Below are 9,632 nucleotides of genomic sequence, written 5' to 3' on the forward strand. Positions count from 1 at the left end.
TTCGTGTTGGGCTTGGCTGCCTTAATCAGCGACCTCCATCTTGATCGCTCTATCCGATCGGTGTCGCCAACTTTCATCCAATCAACAGCTTGTTGGCTGTCGACAACCAGTGGCAACAAGTGCTTTCGACAAAGAATCTTCATATTTTCCTGGCGCATCTTCAGTCCAAGGTCCTCTGATGAATTGAAGCTCTTGGCAAGGGCAAGGAAAGTCGGGGGCTCCTCATTCTTCGGGAAGAAGTAGGAGAACAGCGTCGACAATCCTGCACTAGCATTTGCCACGCCTTCACGAATTTCGGATCCATGCAGCTCCAGATAAGAAAGTGCGTCAAGGAGAGGATCATTGTCGGGATTTTCCAGGTCAAACTCTTGGTTTGTTTGGCCTGCCACAAGAAACAAAACGTCGGTCAACAACAAGAAACAGCAGGTTTCATAAAAATAGAAGGGATCAATAATATTACTTTGAGTGTGTCGACTTTGTGATTTCAGGCGCTTGAGGATCCCCTGCTCACGAGTAGCCTGTGCAGCTTTGTGCTCGTTTAAAGCAGTTTCATCATCCTCAAGTCTTTTCTGCAGATTTTCGACACTAGCAGCTTTTGCTTTGGCTTCATCAGCCTCTGCTTTGGCCTCGCTAGCAACAAGTTCGGCTTTCTTATGGGCCGCTTCACTTTGCTCCAGTTTTTGAGCAAGTGCGTCGGCACGTTTGTTGGCCTCTGCAAGTTTCTCTGTCGGAATAAAAAAAAAGAGGAAAGGTCAAAAATGGTGACAAATGACGAGAGCAAGAAGTCAAAAATTATTACCTTCAGCTCTGCTGGCATATTCACGGTACCCAATGAATTGGGATCCGATACGGATAAGCTCTTTGATCATGGGCTGTCAAAAAAGAACAAAGAAAGAGAAATATCGGTATGAAAAAGCAAAATAGAGGAAATATAGATATTGGCAAGAAAATTCAAAAACTTACATCATCCAAGAGCAAAGTGGAAGAGCTACCCAATTGAGGGGCAGGCTCAATGATCGTCTCAACCCTCGTCCTTTTTGGTGAAGGAGCAAGGGGGCTTGATGGCGGAGTAGTGGTGACGACGTTTTGTTGAGGATGCGAAGATTCTTCTCCTTCAACTAGCGTGTCAGAAGCAAGTAAAGTATGTGACGTGCTCGTACGGGGAGCCACGTCAACAGTTCGTACTTCTTCCTCGTCATCACTGTGATTAAAAGAAGACAGCATAAAAAGCAAGACAAGATAAAACATTTCGGGTACAGAAATAAGGAGAAATAAAAATGACTTACGAGCTGACGAGGGATTCAAGATAAGGATCGTAAGTTGCCTTCTGGTGTGAAGGATCAACTTCTTCGGCTTTGGAAGTGCCGGAGTCTTCGACATCATTCCTTTTCCTTTTGCCTTTCGGGGAGACAGCGGGAGGAGGAGATTGTGCCGACGAAGTACCTTCTGGAATTACCCGCGATTTTCGTGAATCCACGGGTTCGTGCACAAAGGATGGAGCTTCTTGATTGTCATCCATGACAATGGCCCTTTCTTCGACTTCTCCATCTTCAGGAAGAGGAGGAAGGGAAGCCACAGTAGGATGGTTCTGCAGGAAAATAGCGACAAAAGAAAAATTAGAGAGATATCAATACAATGAGATGCAGGAAAAATTCGAAACAAGACAAAAATTCGAGAAGACAAAATACCTCAGGGAGAGGATTGGCGGAGCTGTATGGTTCCACGCGGCAAGAGGAGGGAATAGGATCCTTCTTGTTAAGCGAGGAAATTCTTCGAATCAGCTTCTCCAAGTCCTTTACGTAAAGATCATTGGAGAGCCTATTGGCGTCATTTTTACCAAAGATACGTCCAAAGGGGATTTTTGCGAGCCCGAAGAGGCTGCACTCTAATCCTAAGGAAGTAGGCGGTGATTTGAACACCGCACAGCTCCTTGCCTCGAGTATTTTGAAGCCGATGAATACGAGACATAAGTGCTTCGTCACCGTTTTCTCTTCTTCGAAGCTTCAAGCATCCCAGGAGCGGCGGCGCAGAACTTTGGCACTTCCGTCGAAAGGGACTATGTTGTGCTCAACAGAATTGGCACTTTCTTCGTGTATGTAGAGCCACCTTTTGCGCCACCCTTGGACAGAATCAGGAAATTTGACGTCGAAGTAATCAACGTCAGTTCGGACACAGATAACAACACCGCCTATGTTATAGGTGGCGTTGTGGGAGCCATTGCGGCGGAGGCAGAAAATGCGTTTCCACAGAGCCCAGTTAGGAGGGACTCCAAGGAAGCACTCGCAAAGAGTGATAAAAATGGAGACATGGAGAATGGAATTGGGGGTCAACTGGTGCAGCTGAATCCCATAAACAAAAAGAAGGCCGCGGAGGAAATCGTGAATTGGGGCAGAAAGGCCGCGGATGAGGTGATCAACGAAACTAACCCGGTACTCCATCGGAGGGGATGGGTAGCTTTCTTCGCTGGGAAAGCGGATGGCGTCCTCTTTCTTCATCAGGCCTAGCCTCTTCAGCATGTTGACGTCTTGGTTGGAGATTTTAGATCTCTCCCACTCAAGATCTTCAGCGGCCATCTTGGACTCTGGAGTACTGTGGCGAGTGAGTCGCGCGCGCGGTGGCATCAACGGCACTGGAAAAGCAGAGTTCGTGCGTGTGCAAGATCAAAGAGAGTTGGGTGCAGTGGAAGTTTTTGCAAAGAGGAACAGAGGTGCGGCGCAAACGAAGATGAGAACGGAGGTTGAAGAAAGTTTTATATAGGAATTGGGCGAAGCAATGCATCGTTGGATGAAGAAATCGTGTGGTGAAAAAAGATCTTGTAGATAAAGGGTAAAAAGGTATTTTTACTGAGATGGAATAGAACAGGCGTTACAGTACGTGCGCCAGGGAAAGCGGAGGACGTGTGTCCCCCACTTGCACGACGTGTCAACGTGGTGGAAACAATGGACCCACAAGGCAGAAAAATTACGACTATTAACAGAGATGAAGTAAATTTGACTAAGGGAAACATGCCGACAAGAAAAATAAAAGAAGATTGGCGACAGGAGAAGTTATTGAATACTTCGGGAGCCTTTGATCAAATACAAGTTTTTGCCCAAATGCTCGGGGGCTACTTTGACAAAAGTAAAATTTCGAGTATGGCAATATAGAAATTGTGGGAGCCTACAACCAAGCACAAGTCCTTGGCTGTAGCCTCGGGGGCTACTCCCATCGGGAGCGCTGTTCGCGCACCCGAGAGATGAAAAGAAGATCATATCGAGAAATAATGAAAATATAGCGATAAGGTGGACTAAAATGTTGAGCCTACAACCAAGCACAAGTCCTTGGCCGTAGCCTCGGGCTACTCCCATCGGGAACGCTGTTCGCGTGCCCGATGAAATTAAAAAAGAAAGATAGAAAAGCAAAAGAGTATATTTCGAGTTATAACTAACTCTACATATACTCCCATCGGGAGAGCAATATAAGTCATCTTTGATCCGATAAAATGTGCCATTCCAACAGCCGAAAAAGCACTCGACAATATATTCTCAGAACGCCAAAGTTGCGATCAATTTCTGAATGCCGCAAATTTGCGAAGGTAAGACCCCGTATCCGTTTCGCTGGGCGTGGCATCGCCGAAGACTCGCGCTCGCTACTTTTATCCGTATCAACGGATACGAAGAAAAATCCTAACGGACGCGTTAGGTACCCGATAAATTTTATCGGGACTCGACGGAATGGTAAGACCTTAAGCGGCGCCTGTCGAAGTTTACACCAGTATCCCGAGGTCATGTCCAGGGACGTGATCTTGAAGTAGGTTTTTGCGGATTGCCAAGAGAGCAGTTAACTAGTACCTGATCCATCAGATGAACTAGCCCCAACTACCATTATCCCTGTACAATATAGAATTTTTTGTGAAGAAATATAGAAAAGTTAAAGTTGTCGAATAAAAATAAACTGTGGAGATTTTCCCTGATTCTACGATTCAAGCAAAATCTCGGGGGCTACTGACATAGGCATCCCAAATGGGCCTGCCGAAGATAGTACCCGGGGTTTACTGAAGGCCCATTACCCGAAGAATAAGAAGATTCGGGAGCCCAAGATATATTAAGGAAAGTTAGAGTTGTAATAGGAAGTGTTATTTGTAATTTGGCGGGATGAGTTAGAAACCGTCCCGGACTCGTAACTTGTACAACACGAATCCCTCGGCTCCGCCTCCTATATAAAGGGGGAGTCGAGGGACGAAGAGATCATCGAATCATTGTTCACAAACCCTAAATTTCATAATCGTCGAGTACTTTTCGGCTGAAACTTTCGAGATCTACTTGCCCTCTACTTCCAACTAAACCCTAGCCTACAATCCATAGGCATTGACAAGTTAATACCTTGTCAGGTGGGTCGCTTTTGTAACTACTGATTGCAGATTCGACTCTTCTGCAGACCGAAAGATTTTTAGAGTAACTAAGAATGATTCATGCTTAGCTTTCCATTTTCATGTTTTAAACTTGTTTAAATCTTGCTCAAACCTAGGATTTGACCAAGATTCAAATGGGTTTAACAATTAAAAAAATCAGAAAAATGAAAAACCAAAGCACATAGTATTCTTATGTCATATAGTAAGCATTCAAGTTGATAAACAAGGTCTAGACATATTCAAACCACACAAAACATGTATCTACCCCTAACCCTAAACTCTGTCTTATGAAGTTAAGTATGAGGAGAAGTGATTTTGGGTTTCAAACATGGAAATTTCACAAACCTCCCAAAAGCTTCATTTTAGAGTGACTAAGGGCCCTTTTGTTGTGGCTTATTTTGGCTTTTTGGCTTTGGCAAAAGCCAAAAAAAGCACCTAAATAGGTGCTTTTTGGGCTTTTGGATTTTGGAAGCCAAAAGAATAGAATCTTTGTTCTTGACTTCCAAAATCCAAAAGCCCAAAAAAGCACCTATTTAGGTGCTTTTTTTGGCTTTTGCCAAAGCCAAAAGCCAAAAAAAGCCACAACAAAAGGGTCATAAGAAGGATCCATGCTTACCTTTTCATTGCCATGTTTTAAACTTGTTTTAACCTTGGTCAAACCTAGGATTTGACCAAGATTCAAACGGGCGTAAAAATTCAAAAAAAATAAAAAAATGAAAAACCAAAGCACATATATAGCCTTCTTATGTCATATAGTAAGCATTCAAGTTGATAAACAAGGTCTAGACATATTCAAACCAGAAATATCATGTATCATATCTACCCCTAACCCTAAACTCTGTCTTATGAAGTCAAACATATGAAGAGAACTAGGGTTTTGTGTTTCAAACATAAAAATTTCAAGTACCTTCATTTTAGAGTGACTAAGAAAGGATTCATGCTTACCTTTTCATTTTCATGTTTTAAACTTGATTAAACCTTGGTCAAACCTAGGATTTGACCAATATTTAAATGGGCATAAAAATTCGAAAAAAATGAAAAAATGGAAAACCAAAGCACATATATAGCCTTCTTATGTCATAAGCATTCAAGTTGATAAACAAGGTCTAGACATATTCAAACAAGAAAAATCATGTATCTACACCTAACCATAAACTCTGTCTTAAGTGGTTTTGGGTTTCAAACATGGAAATTTCAAGAACATCTCAAAAGCTTCATTTTAGAGTGACTAACAAGGATACACACTTCCCATTTCATTTTCATGTTTTAAACTTGTTTAAATCTTGGTCAAACCTAGGATTTGACCAAGATTCAAATAAGTAAAAACATGAAAATGAAAAGGTAAGCATCGATCCTTCTTAGTCGCTCTAAAATGAAGCTTTTTGGAGGTTTTTGAAATTTTCATGTTTGAAACCCAAAACCACTTCTCTTCATGCATGCTTGACTTCATAAGACATAGTTTAGGGTTAGGGGTAGATACATGATTTTTCTGGTTTGAACATGTCTAGACCTTGTTTATCAATTTGAATGCTTACTATATGACATAAGAAGGCTATGTGCTTTGGTTTTTCATTCTTACGATTTTTTTCTGAATTTTTATGCCCATTCGAATCTTGGTCAAATCCCAGGTTTGACCAAGATTTAAACAAGTTTAAAACATGACAATGAAAAGGTAATCAATCCTGGATCCTTCATAATTAATAAGTTAGTCTAATTAAAATGAAGCTTTTGGGAGGTTTTTGAAATTTTCGTGTTTGAAATCAAAAACCACTTCTCTTCATGCTTGACTTCATAAGATAGAGTTTAGGGTTAGGGGTAGATACATGATTTGTCTAGACCTTGTTTATCATCTTTTAAATGCTTACTATATATATGACATAAGAAGACTATGTGCTTTAGTTTTTCATTTTTCTGATTTTTTTAATTTTATGCCCATTTGAATCTTGGTCAAATCCTAGGTTTGATAATGATTTAAACAAGTTTAAAATATGAAAATGAAAAGATAAGCATGGATCCTTCTTAGTCACTCTAAAATAAAGCTTTTGGGTGGTTTTTGAAATTTCCATGTTTGAAACCCAAAAGCACTTCTCTTCATGCTTGACTACATAAGACAGAGTTTAGGGTTAGGGGGTAGACACATGATTTTTCTTGTTTGAATATGTCTAGACCTTGTTTATCAACTTTAATGCTTACTATATGACATAAGAAAACTATGTGCTTTGTTTTTTCATTTTTCTCGATTTTTTTGGAATTTTGATGCACATTTGAATCTTGGTAAAATCCTAGGTTTGACCAAGATTTAAACAAGTATATAACATGAAAATGAAAAGGGAAGCATGTATCCTTCTTAGTCACTCTAAAATGTATTTTTTGGGAGTTTTTTGAAATTTCCATGTTTGAAACCCAAAACCATGCACTTCTCTTCATGCTTGACTTCATAAGATAGAGTTTAGGGGTTTGCGGATAGATACATGATTTGTGTAGTTTGAATAAGTCTAGACCTTGTTTATCAACTTTAATGCTTACTATATGACATAAGAAGACTATGTGCTTTGGTTTTTCATTTTTCCATTTTTTTATTTTATGCCCATTTGAATCTTGGTCAAATCCTAGATTTAACCAGGATTTAAAAAACATTAGGCAGATTTAGGATTGGACACGCACACCCAAAAAAAAAAAGCAACCGCCCTATTATTGAACATCTCTAGATGTTCTAAATAATTAGAAACAGCTGTTTGTCGGTCAAATCCTGAGACGTCTGGATTGCAACAGAATTTGCTTGGCTTCATTGCTCAACCATCCGTTAAATTTTAGTTTGACGAAAGTGAATATATCAACAGTAGTGTTCTTCTTATTGCTAAGCCAGCGTACAGCAACATATCCAACCTGTCCCCACCTCAATCTGAACAAACAAAGAAAGTTCAGGCACCACAGCTTGGTCACAGCCTCACAGGGCAATCAAATCAAATAAGAAGTTAGAAATACAAGCACAAAAAAAACATATTCAAATGCATATTGTAACTAATGAAATTTGGTGGGGATTTGAGATTGCCACTAAATGTCTGACTTTTTTTGCGAAATTAGTTGTATTACTCAAAGAATCATATTACAGCCGGTATCGCAAATGTCTGCTAAACCCTTCGGAAGTTAGCCACACCGCCGTATGATTACTAGTTCTAGCATAGTTAGCCATAAAATGACTACTAGTATTCTGAGTTCTACTAATATGAGTAACACAAGTTGGTCTAATCTTAAGCAAAGATTTAATCTCCTCTATGATAGTCGAGTAGACTGATCTATCCATCTCTTCTTTCTTCAGTAAATTAATCAACTTCAGACAATCCACTACAATTACCAGCGGCTGATTGCACCAATGTAGGGCTAAAGATAATCCTTCTAGCATTGCAAAAACCACAGCTTCTAAATCATCACGACAAAACAATAGCTACGCAGACAACCACAATTGTACCGTCATGATCTCTAACAACAACACCACAACCTGCATCTCCATTAGCTCCAAAGGAACCATCAGTATTTACTTTGCACCACCCCCTCTCAGGCAGGATCCACAACAGGTTTTGGTTTTGCCGTTGCTTCTTATTTTCATTCTTATTATCCATGTCAGGGTTTAGAACGAACTTGCCCTTGCATATGTCATCCCCATAATTGATGTTTAATTTGAATCAACTAATCCAGATAGCTTACTAAGAATATCTTCGAGGTTTCAACTGGAGAAGGTGATTTATCATGGACAATCTCATTCCGAACACGCAAGATAACCACGGGGTCATCAACACCATATTTATACTCCTCTTTGGAATATTTGCTAGCAAATTAAGGAGCCACTTAGCGAAAATGCCGATCGGAACCCGGGTACGGGCGAGGATGAAAGTGCGCCCAATCTGAAAGCGACAGCTGTCTAATTACATGTGTATTTGATAGCAGGTATATGCGGTATGTGGTGTGTATTTGTCTGCTCACCAACGCTCACATTGATTGGCATTAAATCCTGCCAGGCTGCCCCGCATCGCTCGTTTCCATCTCTTCCCCATCGCCACCCAGCGCCTCCACCTTCCTTCTCTTCCGCACCGAGTGGGGGATGGCTCGACCCCAGGCCAGGCGGAGAAGAGGGCGACCCCGACCCTAAGGATCTGGCGGCCGGAGTGCTCGCGGCGTGTAGGCGAAGATGATCTGGCGGCAGCGGCAGTGCGGCGCTGCGGACCCCGACCCTAAGGATCTGGCGCACCGTCGAGCTCGAGCACGCCTCCTGGCCGGCGGTGATGCCCACCACGGTGCTGCGGGCTAGCTCGCCGACGACGCCGACCCGACCGCGCTCCGGTTGTCCAAGGACAGCAGCGCTAAGGGCGTCCAACCCGGCGGTGCTCGAGGCCGCCGCCGACGCCGACCCGGCCGCGCTCGTCGTCGCGCTCCGGTCGCTCAAGGAGCTGATGCAGTGCTTGGCCGCTGTGGGGGCGGCGCCGGCTCTGTCTTCCTCAGCCCACTGGCCCCCGGCAACAAGACCCACCAGGCCACCACCACCACGGCGGCCGTGCCGGCCCGTGCCGAAGAAGGTGAGTCGAGGAGGCGTTTGGCCGCGGTGGGGGCGGGGCCTCTTTCAGATTCTCCGGCCAAGCTCCTTGAAGAACCGCATCACGCCTATGGCGGGGCTGAGAATCAGTCGTTGTGTTAGGCCGGCCTTCAACGAGGGCTCCTCGAGCAGGTTCGTTGGATTGTTGCCCGACGTTCCGGTCAACTTCATCTGCCCATGGCACGAGCAGATCTCATCTGGCTATGATTCATGCCGTCCGTTCTGTCCACGTCCGATTTTGATCTTGTTCTTGATTTTCTTTCATTCCATCCATATTCCTAGAGTGTTCAGACTGCTCTATTTTGCATCTGATTCCGGCATTCCACCCATCCTGTCCATGTTCAATCCTATTTGCATCTGATTCATGTTCTTAGAGTGTTTAGATTGCTTTACGAAAATGAAATTATCTTGTTGATAGTGTCACAGATTTCCCATGAATCATTGTTGCTCCCGTGTATATGTCCCCGTTGAAGCATCAGCTTCCTTGTATGAATTATGGTGTCAGATTTTTTGTGCGACTCTTGACCTCGGATTTCTTGTGTAGATTTTTATGCTTCTGTTTCTGTCTAAAAGATTGCTAAATCTTTGTTTATATACAGGTATGAAATGATATGTGCATGTTGAATCCCCATAAAACAATCAAATCCAAAAAAA

This window comes from Lolium rigidum, chromosome 3, assembly GCF_022539505.1.
Source record: "Lolium rigidum isolate FL_2022 chromosome 3, APGP_CSIRO_Lrig_0.1, whole genome shotgun sequence".
Lineage (NCBI taxonomy): Eukaryota > Viridiplantae > Streptophyta > Magnoliopsida > Poales > Poaceae > Lolium > Lolium rigidum.